General features: G+C 40.2%; 1 protein-coding gene across 11 annotated transcripts in view; it reads right to left on the reverse strand.

Annotated features, from left to right (window-relative positions):
* TNRC6B (trinucleotide repeat containing adaptor 6B) overlaps positions 1 to 15,436 on the reverse strand; it is a 205,166-nt gene that overhangs the window by 163,322 nt on the left and 26,408 nt on the right. The window contains exon 1 of one of the 11 annotated variants that reach the window (XM_045587459.1): positions 9,942 to 9,965. The exons of the other annotated variants lie outside the window; for them this stretch is intronic. The gene's annotated coding sequence lies outside the window, so the exon portion shown is untranslated. Of the gene's footprint in view, positions 1 to 9,941; positions 9,966 to 15,436 lie in introns of those variants that run through there. 11 annotated transcript variants of the gene reach the window in all.

The raw sequence follows: 15,436 nt of genomic DNA on the forward strand, positions 1-15,436 counted from the left end.
TCAACTCACAAAACCACATTGCTTTAAACACCCCATGGTTTCATGTGCCTGAAACTGTGTACATGCTGTTTTCACTTGGAACTGCTTTCCTTCTCACAGGGCAAATTTCTTTTCAGCCTTCAAGATGCAGGCTTAGCGAAACCTTTTCTATGAAGTCTTTCTTGATTCCTCTCTCTTGCTATAGGTGATATGGATGGATCTTTCCGCTGAGTTAGCGACTGAACTTTGTATTTATGTCCACTAGGCTTGTATATGCTGTTTATACTACTAGGTTTGCTGAACACACGATCTAAGTCTGATTTATCACTGCATGACCATCATTTAAAGCAGTACTAGTACAAAGGACATCCCAATAAATTCTTATGGAATAAACACAGTTACTTTGCAGGGGGAAAACAAAGTCAACTCAATATAGTCGTAATATTCTTAGTTTACTCAAATAAGGATGCTGCTTCTAAGTTACAATAGTTTATCCAGGGCCATAGTACAAATTTCATTTCATTCATTCAGCGAATGAGCCACCTGCCAGGTATCATGCTCAGTTCTAGGAACACCATGATGAAATAATGCTTGGGTCTCAAGGCAATATTCTACCTGTATGGGACCCTCAGGCTTCCGGGGAGAAGCAATGAAGGAAACTTTGGGATTAACAGCAGGACCTTGACATAAAACTGTTAAATTCATTCTTATATATTTTAAGTCAGAGAGTGTTGATAAACACACACACACACACACACACCTTAATCTGCAGCAAGGATGAAGGAAAAGGCATGTGCCTCACCTTCAGCTACTAAGCTACTATTTTAGTTTGGTCAGTTAACTAATGTCCTCTAGCTTAGTATAAGATAACTTGCCAGTTCCTTAACAGAAAGGGCTTAGGAAAATAAGGCTAATTTCTGAAGACCCACACGCAGCTGAGGTGGGGGCAGGGAGTGACAGTTGCCTGCTACAAGAACAGTAGAGATGGCCGGCTACTGAAACAGCATATTCAACTCAACCTTTGCTGAATGCTTATAAGTGCCCAGCACGATGCTCGGTGTTTTCAGAGCAAGGGCCTATGCTCAGGTTTTATAGCAATTGTTGGTCACATAAAAATTAAACAGATCAACTAACATACTCAGCTTTTATAGCCAATTTATTGACAATTTATGATTTTTAAAAAGGCTTTAATCTTTTCCCATATGTATGTTGATTTTATGTAGCGTTGCTGTTTTTAATCAAGTAACTATTTCTATTAAGGTTGTTTAAAAAATTGTAAAGGCATATTGGTTCTTCAATAAACCAGTGAGTTTGGGAAATTTTAATATTGATATTGAAGATAATAATCATCGTCATCATTACTAACTGTTCCTGCTGTGAACAGCAATATGTATCATAAACTGCCCTCGCCGGTTTGGTTCAGTGGATGGAGCATTGGCCTGCGGACTCAAAGGCCCCAGGTTCGATACCGGTCAGGGGCATGTACCTTGGCTGAGGGTCCATGCCCAGTGGGGGGGGGGGGAATGCAAGAGGCTGCTGATCAATGTTTCTAACTCTCTATCCCTCTCCCTCTCTGTAAAAAAAAAAATCAATAAAATGTATTTTTAGAAAAATAAATAAAAACATGTATCATGGATGCCTTCAAAAGCTCTCATTTATGATACCCCTGTCCTCAGAAGCCTTACACTCTAAGAAGAAGAAAACTAGCACAGGAAGCAATTCCACAAAAACTAAGCGCTAAACTGTGTGGCACAGAAGTTTCGGGAATGCAGTTAAAACAATGGGCTAGACAATCTTTGCAGCCCTCATGGAAACTAGGGTTTCATCTGAAATTGACGGGATTTAAAGCAGTGATGCTCAAACTTTTTGGCCTCAGGCTCTCTTTAGATTCTTAAAAATTATTAAGGACCCTAAAGAGCTTTCGTTTATTTGGGTCATAACTGTCAATATTTACCATATTAAAAAGTAAACTATGAAAAATTTAAAATATTTATTCCTAAGTATTCATTTAAAAAAACAGCCCTGGCCAGTTTGGCTCAGTGGATAGAGCCTCGGCCTACAGACTGAAGGATCCCAGGTTCGATTCCAGTCAAGGGCACATGCCCCGATTATGAGGTAGATCCCTAGTACGGAGTGTGCAGGAGGCAGCAGATCAATGATTCTCTCTCATTGATGTTTCTGTCTCTCTATCCCTCTTCCTTCCTCTCTGCAATCAATAAAAATATATTAAAAACATACACAAATAAACATTTTAAAATTAAAAATATTTTAAAAGATAAAAATTTGAGAAAAGTGCCATTGTTTTACATTTTTGCAAATATCTTAAGAGACAACAGCTGTATCCTAATTTCTGTTTTTGCATTCAACCTTTTGTAGTCTCATATGTCATGTAGCATCTGGAAAAACTCTACAATCATGAGAAAATGAGTTTAAAAGGCATATATCACTCTAGTACTAATGAAATAGTTGTGACCTCACAGACCCCCTGAAAGGGTCTGGATGGCAGGTGGGGAGGGACCCTCAGACCACACTTTGGCTAATCATTAATTTTAAAAGAGAAAGAGAATGGTTATAAGCAAGAGCTGGGCAGGAAGGAAGTGGGTGGCTTGAGAGCCATAACTTCCACATACTCACATTCATTCCTAATATCTTGGCTATAACCTCCATTGTGAACCTCAGAAACAGAAGTGGCAGGGCGAGGTGGGGTTCTGGTGAGAGCGGGACACTGGTGTGTGCTTCCCCTGGCAGCATTCCCCGGAGGCTACGTCAGGTTTTCCTCTCTGGCGCCTGCACTACGCTCTCCTTCTCGAAGCTGTAAATGGCTCACAAGAAACTGCCTTCCCCTGGCTTCCCGAGGCTGAGTTTTAATAACTGAAAATCTTCTCCTGCTACAGTCTCAGATTCTTCAGACATTTCTTGATCTGGCTGTCTTAAAAAGCATGTTAACATCAGCCACGTGGCTAGCTTTCCCTTGCCAATAACCATGCCAGTTTGCTATTCCATTCGCATGCATGCAAAAACAGTTCCTGGAGCGTCGTATGTCATGGATCTAGTTGCCATAAACTGAAAACATTTTCTTCATATTTTGTGGCACAAACTAAAAGCATTCTGGATGTGGTTTGCACACAGTCCCCCGGTAGCCAAAAAAAGAGGCTGAAATATATGGAAAGACAGAGAGAGAGAGGTAGCTACTATCACTGTTAAACTGTTTTTTTATCAGCAAAGTCAATGTTCAATAGAGGATGCTCTTTAATTTGAAAATTTACATGATTAACGTTCTAAAATTATCCTGCAAGTAGTACAGTTGTTTATTTTATGAAGCAAGTTTTAAGTTGTCTAACAGTATTTTATAGTTAAGAGAAACACTGATGAAACAAGCTTCTCTTTTGATCTCAAATTTTAAAAAAAAAAGGGAAAAAAACTATGAATCTATATATTTTTCAGTCTTTTTAATTTTATTTTTATAGTAAACATTTATTAAGGCCTCTTTAGAGAACAGATCATTTTGAAGTCAAAGTGAAACCAAAACTTTAGAAGAGATATTTGCTCTGCGGATGGTAAACTATGTAATCCAGACCAATCAATACCGAGGACAGCCAGAAAATCTGGGCAAAATATAAAAAGTATCTTGAAGACAGAGGAGTACTAAGAAGTTAATTAAGATTTACCATATACAAAAAATCAATTCCAGGTGAACTATACATGTGAAAAACAAATAATAAAGCTTCTAGAAGATAATATGGAATAATGTTTCCATAACCTAGGGGTAGGGAAGGATCTCTTACACAGAATACAAAAAGCACCTATTATAAAAATAAAAATAAAAAGAAAGAAAGAGATAAATATGACTACACAAAAATTCAGAATTTTTGTTCATTGAAGATTGAAAGTAAAAAAGCAGGGCATATAAAACCAATCAATGGCTCATATTCAAAACATTAAAGAGTTCTAACAAGTTAAAAAAAAAAAGGCAGCTAACTCAATAAAAAATGGGCAAAAGGTTCAATGAGGAACATCATCAAACAAACAAAAAAATTATATTACCTAAATGGCCAATAAATATATGAAAAAAAATGCCTCGCCTCAATAGTAAATGAGAAAAATACAAAAAAACAACAACAATCATAATGAAAAAATACCCAATACCCTCCCCAAAAATCATGATATATATATATATATCATGATATACCAGAATAGCTACAAACTTTAAGAGCTGAGAATAAGTACTGTCAAGGATATGGAACAATTGGGACTTCTCACATACTAATTGTGTGAAAATGTCAACTGCTACATCCATTTTGGAATGCAGTCTGGCTCTTCTGTTCTATTAGTAAAGTTAAAGACAGACATACTTCATGATCTAGCAATTCCACCCCAGGTATCTACCCAACAGAATTCATGCACATGTGCACAAAAAGACATATATAAAAATATTCAGAGCAGCATTATTCATAATAACCCCTAACTGGGAATAACTGAAATATTCTCATATAAGAGATAAAAACATTCTGGAATATTCATAAAATGGAATGCCATTCTATATATACAGAAGCCTAAGCGACTGTTAGGACCGAATGACTGGTCAACCAGTCACTATGACACATACTGACCACCAGGGGGCAGACAGTCAATGCAGGAGCTACCCCCTGGTGGTCAGTGTGTTCCTACAGCCAACGTCCCTCGGTCCCTCTCCCCCTCTGGCAGGCCCTGTCCGGCAGCCAGAGGTTGGCCAGTGGCCTGCTGCCCATAGGCCCCAGCAGGCCCAGCCCTAATCAGGACTGGGCAAGACAGCCCCAATAGGCCCTGATTGCTGGCCATGCCTAGAGACGGCACACATGCATCAATTTTGTGCACCGGGCCTCTAGTACAGTAATAAAAAAGAATAAATAACAGCTACATACAACAACATGGGATGGATTTTGCAAGCATAATGACCAGGTTATATACTAGGATATAGCATGTGAATCTGTGTTCAAAATCAGCCAAACTATAATATTTAGAGGTACCATATGTTCCGGCGTATAAGACGGCTTTTAAAACAAAAAAAGTCAACCGAAAATGGGGGGCAAAAGATCAAAATTGCACAAAAATTACCTGCAGATCTTGACGGCAAAGTAAGTCTTTTCTTTGAAGTGGGGGGTAGTCTTATTCAGTGAATATAGGCCTAAACCTATGTTTTAACTGTAAAATTAGGGGGTCGTCTTAAACGTGGGAAAAATACGGTATGTGGGTGGTAAAAGCAGAAAGGGAAGGGACGGACTACGACCAGCAGAGATCACTACTAGTTAGAAGGGGCTGCTGGCTCCCAGCAACAACCTATTTCTTGACCACAGAGGTGGTTATTTTAAAATAACTCATTGTTTTATATTTGTATATTAGGCACTTTTCTAGTTGTATGATAAGTTTTACAAGAAAAAAAGAATGAAAGCCTTAAAAAGAACAAAATTAATACTAAGGATAAAGTGGTATCTTTGGTATAATTTTAAAAATTAGAGCACAAAACCCAAATTCTTTACCCAGCCTTGTCTTTCTCGTCTTATCTCTTACCATCCACCTCTTCAAAAGTAGTCTCATACTCGCTCTCAACCCTGTGCCTTTCTTACTTTTCCGTGTGGTATTTCTCTGTCTAGAAAGCCACATAGACATATCTCAATCATCTTCTGCCAAAGTACAAAACGTCATTCCAGATACAGCCTGGGGGCCAGCTACTGCGAGAGACCTTTGCAGGAGACACGGATGCTAGAGGCACACTGCCTGGTTCAGATTCCAGGTCTGCCATTTACTGGTGGTGTGACCTTGATCAACTTACCGGCCTCGGTTTTTGTAGCTTTCTCATCTGCAAAATGAGATAAAGATATGACTTGCCTCACTGGGTTGTTGTGAAGATGACATGAGTAAATATAAGCCATGTGCTTAGAACATGCCTGGGAAAGAGTAAACACTAGGCATTAGCTATTATTATTACTAACTAGGTATAAGCTATTACTATTCTCAAAAATGCACTGATAACCTCCTCCCTATCCACAAGGCTCCTTCACATTAGATATAGTCTTCCTCTGGGCTTCCACAGTTAATTTCTTAAGAGTATACCTTTCATGTCTCAATCCCTCTCTAACACAGTGCTTGTCAGGTACTAGATGTTTAACAAATATCTGTGGAATGAATAAGCTACAAAGACTCCAAACGTGGATCTACGTCACATGTAAGAGCAGTCCTTTGGCGCTACCCTATCCTTTGTGCACTCCACAAACCGGAAGCATAGTCTTGATGAGATTCCTACAGCAATTACCTCAGAATATGAATGTAGACTCCCTCTGGTAGCAGCAAATGAGGGACAAGTAATAATACTTGTCCTATCTAACTGCTCTAAGGCTATTGCGAAGCTCAAGTGATAATGACTATAAAAATAAAATTTTAAAAGTGAATCTCTACTGTATGAGATTTTACCACCTTAGAACAACAGGATTACTATGATATTGCAAGTCTGGAAAGCACTTTAAGGGATAATAAGAAATTAATATAATGTAAAAATGCAATCTGATAATGGTCTAAGATAAGATTTTTTATTTTCAGATTAAAATATTTTGCAATGAAATTTCCCTATTTTCTCATTTGGTTATTCATCATTTATGTAATGTCAGAACAAACATTTGTGAGTGAGAATGCTTACAGCAGCATTATTTGTAATAGCCCCATTATTCATATTATTCATAAATGAACCCAAATGTCCATTAACCAGTGAACTTATACAGTATGGTACACCTACCCAGTGGAAAACTGCTCGGCAATAAAAAGGAATAAACTACTGATACATATTACGACATAGGTGAACCTCAAAAACATTACATTCAGTGAAAGAAGTCATCCCCAAAAGATCACATATTGTTTGACTCCATTTACATAAAATTTTAGAAAAGGCAAATCTATACAGACAGAAAGTAAATTAGTGGATACCTAGGGATGGGAATGGGAACAAGGACTGACAGCAAATGGGTAAACATGGAAATGTTCTGCATTTGGGTTGTGATGATGATTACACGACTGTAAAATTACTGAAATGTTTTAATTCTATTACCTAAAATGGGTGAATTTTATGGTATGTAAATTATACCTCAATAAAATTAAAAACAAAACAAAAACAAATATTAGGCACTCTTTTACAGCCAGCTGTAATTCCCACATCTTTAAAATCTCAACAACATAAGGGATTAAATAGCATAAGAAGAAAGCAATAAAAATCAGCTTTTAAAAATAAAAAAATAAAAATGGCACATACTGAATATCTTAAAAAACCCAAAACGCCATCTCTATGCTCATCTTTTGATCTAGGAGCAACAAACAATTATCTTGATAAACAGGCTTTCGCTGTCATTTGTTTATTTCATCCCACCTGTACAAACATACACTGGCTTCATCTGCATTTATAATTGCAAACGTGAATATTTGGCATGATGCCCTCCCTTTTTTGGGCAAATAGCAAGTCTAAGGAAAAGGTAAATACAGAAAGCATAGTGTATTGTAAGATAAAAGAATAATGACATATGGTAGGTACGATAAATAGGATTTGTAAATAGGGTTTAAACTAACCCTTAACCACTGAGAGTTCTTTATACAAATGTACTTCAGATCAAATTCTACAAGTCCTAAAATGCTATCCAAATTAGTTTGCTGAACTGAAATTGTTAAATTGGATATTGCTTAAAGTAGGTCACTGGCTCAGGCTTGAAAGTATTTGGTAATGCAGAGATCGACTTGCAAAGTCGTTTGTCATAATGAGATTTGACTTAGACAAAACAGGAGAAACCGCATTGGTCGGGTGTCAACTGTCAGTTGTATTTTATTCAAATAAAATTCGTTTTAGATTTATCTTTCTGCATATTTCTGAACAGGGAAACAACAAGATGAAAGAAATGTCTTTGAAAGTGTAAATCTGGCGGCAATATTTAGAAAATGCCTCTTTTGCTTTCTGTTCCTTTGTCCCTCACATCTACTCTGTCTCCATAGACCATTTATCTTTCTTTTGCCAAGTCTTTCAGGTTTATTCCTTTCTCTCAACTTCTACTCTCACCAATATAATCCTAATTTGTATCTAGCGGTGTTAAAGGGCTGGGAAACTGGGGAAAGAAGCCAAACCAGACACTATAGAATAATCTAAGATGAAAGCATGGCCCCCCCTAACAGCAGCATCAGCACCACCTAGGAATGTAGCAGAAATGTAAATTATCAGCCTTTACCCAGACCTACTAAATCAGAAACACTGCGGGCAGGACTAGCACTCCGTGTTCTTAAGGAGCCCCTCCAGGTGATTCTGATGTAGGCTCAAGTTTGAGAATTAGTTTATAGAGAGAAGGATAAGAGGAAAGAATGGACCAAGAGGAGCAGAGAATGTGGGGACCTGCTAGGAATTTCTACCACAAAGTCCCCCCACTCTTAACCAACCTATCCAGCCGGGACCGGTTTGGCTCAGTGGATTGAGCGTCGGCCTGCAGACTGAAAGGTCCCGGGTTCAATTCCGGTCAAGGGCAGGTACCTTGGTTGCGGGGTTGTGCAAGAGGCAGCTGGTCGATGTTTCTCTCTCATCGACGTTTCTAACTCTCTGTCCCTCTCAATTCCTTTCTGTGTAAAATCAATAAAAATATATTTAAAACAAATAACCAACCTATTCAAAAAGACCTCTCCCCCCAAACCTGCTCTTCCAACTGTGATTCACTTCTATCACAACCCTCTACATTGCTTACATTCAACCTCCTTTCCCACCAGTCTTCATCCAATATACTAATCTTGTTGATTAGTATGTTGGGGCTCTAAGCAGTCGGTGGGGGGAGGGGGAGAACACTATATATGGGAAATTATGCTTGAAGGGCCCTTCAAATTGGTGGAGGATTTTTGTTTATATGGAAAATAATAAATAAATAATAACTCAAGAATAAACTGTTTCATGTACTTACGATTGTAAACCTACTTTTGCCCAATCCTGTATAATGCACAAAATGTATAATCCTATATAATAAAATTCTAATATCCTAAGTGTCCAGTTATCTGTTCAACTAGTCAAAGTCTAATATGCTATTGATATGCTAAGGCTGCTCAACCTCTTGCTATGACATACACTGACCACCAGGGGGCAGACAATCTGACCTGTAGATAAGCTTGCTGCTCGGGTCCAACCTGGACTGAGCAAGACAGACTGGTCACACCCTGAAGCCCTTCCGTTGTCCCTCCCCGGCTGGCCAACCTTCCACGTCCCTCTCCAGCCCTGATTGTGCACCAGTGGGGTCCCTTGGCCTGGCCTGTGGCCTCTCGCAATCCAGAACCCCTCAGGAGATGTTGGAGAGCCAGTTTTGGCCCTATCCCGCAGGCCAAGCCAAAAGACCCCACTGGTGCACGAATTTATGCACCAGGCCTCTAGTACCCTATATAATAAAGAGGTAATATGCAAATTGACCATCATGCTGTCACAAAGATGGTGGCACCCGTAGCCACAAGATGGCGATGCCCAGTCCCTTCAACCCTGCCAAGGGGGTGGCAGGCGCACGGTGCAGCTGGACCCACCCTCAGCCCTCCAGCCACCCAGGGCTGGCCCGAGGTGCAGGCAAGCCTCAGATGGCAGCTAACCAGCCAATGCCTGAGGCGCAGGCAAGCCTTGGATGGCAGCTGCCCAGCCACCCAGGGCCACCCGAGGCTCAGGTAACCAGGGCTGACCAAGGCTTACGCTGCCAGCAGTGGCAGCAGCAGAGATGCGAAGGGGGTATCGCCTTCTCCTGATTTCCAGGTCAGCTCCTGCCCCTGAGGGCTCCCATACTATAAAAGGAGGCCAGCCAGGCTGAAGAACCCCTCCCCTCAAGTGCATGAATTTTCATGCACCAGGCCTCTACTAGTGTGTGTGTGTAGGTGTGTGTGTGTTTATGTATTATCTGCTAGAATACAAGTTTTGGGAAAAGCCTGGGAAGATATACAGCAACCTTTAAAAGCAGGTGCTGCTGCTGTAGCCAGGTGGCTGAGTTGGTGGGAGATTTGTCCTGTGCACACAGATTCAATTCCAGGTCCTGCACTAGGGGTTGGATCCTAGTCAGGGCAACCTATGGGAAGGAGAGGAGGGAAACAAGCAGCGGGTGAAGATACAAACAAACAGGTACCGCTAAGGAGTGGAATAGGGGAATTTTCCATTTTCTCCTTCATAAACTTCAAAGAACACGAATCACTCTCACAATAAAAAGTAAATCTAATTATGTCTGTTCAAAAAGTTCTAGAACTCCCCAGCCCACAGAGAATACAGTCTAAACTCCTCAGTGAGATGGAAGCATGGCCCAGCTCTGCCACCTGCCACCCCACCCATGGGCAGGGTGACCTCTCTGATGGAGCAGGTTAGGCAGAAATATCTCCTCTCCCTCCTCATTGTAGCCCTCCTAACCAGTCTCCTGCCCACCCCTGATAACCTTTCCTGCCATTAGTAAAGCTTTTATCGCGATGGAGCACATTGAAATAGCACTCTAACTGGTTATTTTCAGAACAATGTTAACAGTGCGCAAATAAATTAACAGATTTTTTCAACTGCTTTGTGGGAAAATAAGTCACAATGTACAGGCTAACCAATACAACCCCATCACTGAAAACCAAAATCAAACTTTTTTTCTTCTTCTAATATTTTAAAATGTTTTGGGGTGGTTGTTTTTTTGCCTTGTTTTTCATAGTCATTTGTTGACATATATCCAGCATCCTATGAAATCCATGAATTAAGAAAATTACAATTGTTCAATAGCAGGGGGAAACATTTCTTAGAAGGCATGAGAGGTGGAGCCAGTTTTGGTGGGAGTGTAATGGAGTTCCATTAAGTACTCAGACAACATCCTGATCAAGCTGCGCTATTCATCCTGCAAGCCCAAATTCACTCAAGTTGCCAAGGTCCAGCAATGTCACACCACCGATATGCCTGTGCAAGTTTGACCCAGGGTTCATTCAATTAATGGAAATATCATGTCTCTGCAGGAAATCTGAATTTTCCAAAAATAAAAAAAGACAATGCTATGCCTGAGTAACAGAAACTCTTCTCTGATCACCCATAACATCAAGAGTTTCTTGGGCATCACTAGGTAATATCTGAGCTCTTTTGTAACCCACTCCTTACGGCTGATCCTTGTCCTCACAGGCCTCCTGAGAGAGAACTGGCCATTTCAGTAGTACCCTGTTGGGGACCACGAGACTCAGTTGGAAAGTTTGTGAGGACGACGTTCTGAGAAAAGCGAAGTGTGCGAAGGCTGCCTGCCCTGTTTTTTGGAATTCTGACTTAGGGGAGACTCAGGGGAGTGAAGGCAGCGCCCCTGATTATTCCTTGACCTTTCCAAATAAGTCTGTGCACGTGCAGATCCCCGGGTGTTTACTGGAATCCTTACGCTTAATCCCTGGATGCCCTTGCCTAGAGGACAGTGTAAACACATGTGTCCTCCCAAGATTACTCACCCACTGATGGTATCTAAAAGATAAACTTTCTCTCAAACTGCTGCTACAATAAAAGGCAAACAAGGCAGGCAATCGAGGCTGCTTGGTCCCTTGAGTCAGGCGACCCCTTAGCTCTCTCTTTCACAGTGAAACTGGGTGGAGTGATCCATTCATCTGTCATTCAGGGGCTGCTGGTCAGCCCCAGCACAGTGGTGCCCTGTGTGAGGAGCCCTGGCAGGTCTCTGTGTATAAAGATCGGTATCTGAAGTCTCATAAAATTTTAGCCATGGTTAGGGCTGTTAGTGCCCTATTTATTCTGGGCATCAATGTATTCAATATGACAGACAGTGCTTTCTGAAGTTGGTATGGTAGTTATGTTTATATGTTTCTAAGATAATCAATGCAATAAAATACAAATACTAGGGTTTGGGGATCAGAGTGTAAGGGAGTCAGTATGCATGCAAGGTGAAGGGGCTAAAGTCCTTAGCTCAGTTACCTGTCGATGACATGGATGAACTACTGTAATTTTCAATCACATCTGCCTTGAATATGAAGGCTGTTAAGTCATAGTACTTATAATTTTTTTTTGTTTTGATGTCCACTTCCGCTATCAATTAGAGCAGGAATGGGGTACCTTACTCATATTTGTATTCATGGTGCTTGGCACAGAGCAGGTACCCAATAAATGTTTGCTAAATCAATGAAGCATATGCTTTAGAAAACTATATATCACACAATAAAGGGGCTCATGGCAAATGCTGGTAGTTGCCTACACTTCCTCTTGCAATCCAGATTTGGTTGGGCATAACCCTGTACTCAGCTAGATTCCCCAACATTTCTTATAAATAGATGTGGCCCAGTATCACAGCTCTGGTCAATGAGACGCACATCGTTAGATGAGGCACCTCTCTCGTATCTCACCCTTTCCGCTTCTTCCGGGGTGGGGGAGGGTTTGGGGGTCACAGAGAAGTGACCATTCCACTATCAAGAGACACAGTGACAGCCCTAGCCAGTTTGGCTGGGTGGATAGAGTATCAGCCTGCAGACTGAAAGGTCCCAGGTTCGATTCTGGTCAAGGGCATGTACCTCAGTTGCAGGCTCGATTCCCGACCCTGGTCAGGGCGCGTGAAGAAGGCAACCAATTGATGAGTCTCTCTCACATCGATGTTTCTCTCTCTGTGTTGCCCCTCCTCCCTTCCACTCTCTCTAAAAATCAATGGAAAAATATCCTCGGATGAGGATTAACAACCACCACACACACAAAAAAAAACACATCAACACATTTAAGGATGGTTAGAAAGAAGCTGAGATGTTAACCGCATTGTGGAGTGACTGCAGAGCTTTGGATCACTTCTCAACTTTATGTTGTGTAAGAAAAAATTAATCTCTATCTGGTTAAAGTAAAGGTTGATATTTTCCATTATACATTGTATAATTTATTCCTAATTGATAAAAATATGTAGTAGGAGGAGGAAGAATGAGACTATTATGGCAATCCAAAGAACAAAAATTTTATCCTAATAACTGAGTTTAGTCTTCTTTTTCTTCGTGGAAACGGAGTTGAAAAGATTTCTAGACTGTGTATCATTAAATGACAGCACTCTAGCTAGAAGCTTCATAATGATTTGAGATGATCTAACCAAATCAAAATGTCTGGAAAGAGTACTGATGCTTATATGCACTGACACAGATTGCAGTATCATCAGTAACAAGACCAAAACAGATCAACTCCAAGTTCACATGAAATTAGCAATAATATCCTCTCAACTACATGAATGTGGTTATCAAAATCCAGAGTGAAAAGAAAATTGAAAACACTTCTAAGAAACGCCTGCAAAAGAATGCTATTTTAGCTGCATATTAAACTCCTGCTTTATCAAATATGTTGCACATTCAACATCTGTCCTTTTCACAGCTAGTGCAAACTAATTTGATGTTAAAGAACACTTTTTGTTTAAGTAACCGCCACTGGGAAAATCCTAATCCTTCTCAAGGGCAGTTCACTTGCAGTTCACATTGACTTCTGAAGAAATAAAAGTAAAGAAGTTGTCTTAACCTTCAATATTTTATGCACAAACTCTTCAGCTATGAGTAATGCGTATTTATTTCATCAGGTTCTCATTCAAACTTTGTTTTTTCTTTTCCTACACTTCAAGAGTACTTACTACTAAAATACTGTATTCCATCAATTCTGAATTGCATTTTTTTTTCCTTTACATGTTAACATCTCTGAAATCCAGACAGGTTTTGTAGTTAATGCCTTCTTTAAAAAATATATATATATATATATATATATATATATATATATATATATACACACACACACACACACACACACACACACACACACACATATACTTATTGATTTCAGAGAGGAAGGGAGAGGGAGAGCTTGAAACATCAATGATGAGAGAGAATCACTGAGTGGTTGCCTCCTGTATGCCCCCTACTGGAGATCCCGCCCACAACCCAAGCATGTGCCCTTGACTGGAATCGAACCTGGGACCCTTCAGTCCGCAGGCCGACGCTCTATCCACTGAGCCAAATCAGTTAGGGCTAATGCCATCTTATAACTTACAACTAATTGGCCTCATTCTTTCTTTCTTAGTGGAGCATAGTGACCCTTTCTCAATCTCATGTCTCAGTTTAAAGGTAAACTCCCCAGAGCACTTGATCTGTGATGGTCCTCCCTGAAAATTTCTAAGGCGGCCTTTATTCATTTTTTCACAGCATATAACGTTTTATAATTATTTACGTATTTTAAAACTTATTTTGAAAATTTATGAACATAAACAAAAGTATAGCAAACAGGATAATGAGACCACAGACTGCAGCATTTTCTAGAATAGCAGGGAAAGTAGACAGACCACAGACTACTTTTCCTGTTATACTGGAAGCTCTGATGGATAAAGACCGTATCTTTATCTCTTCTTCATCCAGGACCTTGCACAGACTCGTGATAAACACTCAACAAATTTTTTTGCTTTCAATGAGATGGCATAACTGAGAAAAGCAAAACCAGGAGAGAAGATTGTGAGGACTCACTTGGTAATTTATTCATCAGTCTACGCCCTGCCACAGGCTCTGTGCTAAGTATTGGGTTTCAGCGATAAAGAAGAGAAAGTCTTATACAGAGTCTAGCAGAGGAAGATATAAGAAGAAGTAGTACTTATTCACAGCCACTTACGTTCTGGACAAATACTCTAAGCATTTCAGAGTATTGTCTCACTTAATCCAACTGCAATGCTGTAAGAAACCATTATAATACTCATCATGCACCTAAGGAAACTGAGGTTTATGAAGGTTAAATACTTAGTAGCAGGTTACAAAGCTGGAAAGTGGTAAAATCAGATGGAGAACTTAGGATACTTTATTCTAAAGCTAAGCCACTAAACAGCACTATACTTCCAGATGTGCACCTCCCAGCAGAGCACTGTGGAAAACGTTATAAGAGGCATGCATACGGCAAGGTGGAAGCAAGCAGGGAAACCTGAAGAGTAAGAAGGTAAAAGGTCTCCATCAGAGGCGTTCCCTGAGCGGAGTCGGAAAGCTTAAGCAGGAAATTGCTAGGAGATACAGTCTGAGGAAATCACTATGTGCAAACAAATATGTAGGCACTTGAAGAAACATGGTACACCCAGGATTCTTCGAGGAATCTGGTTTACTTTTAAAAACTGGGTGTAATGAGTGACATTGTGCTAGGAGGTTTGGGTATGAGACTAGAGATGAAACACTATGAAAAAGTTATGCATGAAGCACTATGAAGACATAAAGGAGGAAGGTATGTGTGTGTGTTTTTAATTTTTATTTTTGCAGCCGGAGGGGAATCTGGGAAAGCTTCACAGAAGAGATGAACCTTTGCTGGATCTTGAAGGACAAATTAACCATATTAGAAGGAAAAGGTAGGCAAAGGGAATGATCTGCATAAAGGCATGGCTGGCCAGATTTAAGGGAGTCCATTTTGTGTGAGTGGCAAAGATGAGGCTGGCAGCGAGTGTCCAGATGTGATCTTCAATATCAT

Source organism: Pipistrellus kuhlii, unplaced genomic scaffold, assembly GCF_014108245.1.
Source record: "Pipistrellus kuhlii isolate mPipKuh1 unplaced genomic scaffold, mPipKuh1.p scaffold_m20_p_3, whole genome shotgun sequence".
NCBI classification, from domain to species: Eukaryota; Metazoa; Chordata; class Mammalia; order Chiroptera; family Vespertilionidae; genus Pipistrellus; species Pipistrellus kuhlii.